Raw genomic sequence first — 1,210 nt, 5'->3', positions numbered from 1 at the left:
ACTCATTCTGCAAATTCTCCTTTTGGGCAGGGAATGTGATTACCAACTCTGTTATACTCTCCCAAGTGCTTAGTACAGTGTTCTGCATACAATAAGTGCATACAATAAGTGCTCAATAAGTACAATTGATTGATTGATGGATCGCAGATGTGAGCTTTTTGCTATGTATACATCATCTTCCCCTCATTTTCTACTGTGTGCTCTAGGAAGGCGGAGACTGTCTGTGCTTTTTCATCATATATTCCTTATGGTCTGCTACAGAGTTTAGCAACTGGCAATGCACTTCAGCAATCACTGTGTTAAGGATGGTGCTTTATCCATTGGTAAAAGAAACAACCCCTCTCAGGATCGCACCTGGAGAGTTTCCAGTATTCTATCAGTCTTGGTTATGGGAGGAAGAGTCGAGCAGAGTCATACCCATTCCATTCCTAGCTTGGGCAGTGGCTACTGAATGGAAGGCAATCTGCTACAAGTCAAAATTCACCTGTACTGGGCAGCAGCAGCATGGGAGAGAGTTGAGGGTGGAGACTCAAGTTTACTGAGTGGAAGAAGGCAATGATAAAACGCTTCTGCATTTTTACCAAAAAAACACTATGGATACACTACCAGAATGATTGCAGATGGAGCATGGGGTGTTTTGGGAGAGTTGTGTCCATGGAGTATCTATGGGTATAAGACAAGGCAAGGAAAAGGAACAAATCCCCTATGGTGCTACCCTGGAGTTTCCAGATCTGATTGGGAAGAGACCTGGCTGAACAGCTCACAAAATTAATAGTATTTATTGAGCATTTACATGTGCAGAGCTCTGTACGAAGCTCTTGGGAAAGTACAACAGAATTAGTATATATAACGCCTGCCCTCAAGAAGTACACAGTCTAGTGCAGAAGACAGTCACTAAAATAGGAGAAAGACAGGAAAGAGGCTATGTACTTGAATTTGTACTTACAAGATATATGCATGAGTCCTAGGCAGGGGATGTTATGGAGGAAAAACAGACAGGATTTGGTGACATAATGAATGTGGAAATTGAAAGACAGGGAGGAGCTGAATATATCACTAATGCTTGAGAGATGGGGAGACTGGTGGTGTTGTCAGTAGAGAGCAAAAAGTTAAGTGGAGGAGTGCTCGCCCACTCACCATCTTAGACACATATTCGATCTCATCATCTTTAGTCACTGTGCAGTCTCTACCTTCACCAACTCTGAAATCC

The 1,210-nt window shown here is 42.7% G+C and overlaps 1 non-coding gene across 1 annotated transcript; it reads left to right on the top strand.

The window, feature by feature from the left end:
• The first annotated feature begins 336 nt into the window (after positions 1-336).
• Positions 337-474, top strand: LOC119937225. Its single transcript, XR_005453951.1, has one exon. It is a non-coding gene; the product is annotated as a small nucleolar RNA SNORA7 (small nucleolar RNA).
• Positions 475-1,210: the final 736 nt, after the last annotated feature.

Source organism: Tachyglossus aculeatus, chromosome 1 (genome assembly GCF_015852505.1).
Source record: "Tachyglossus aculeatus isolate mTacAcu1 chromosome 1, mTacAcu1.pri, whole genome shotgun sequence".
Taxonomy (NCBI): domain Eukaryota; kingdom Metazoa; phylum Chordata; class Mammalia; order Monotremata; family Tachyglossidae; genus Tachyglossus; species Tachyglossus aculeatus.
The sequence above is the reverse complement of the archived record's forward strand: the minus strand, read 5'-3'. Positions and strand labels throughout refer to the sequence as shown.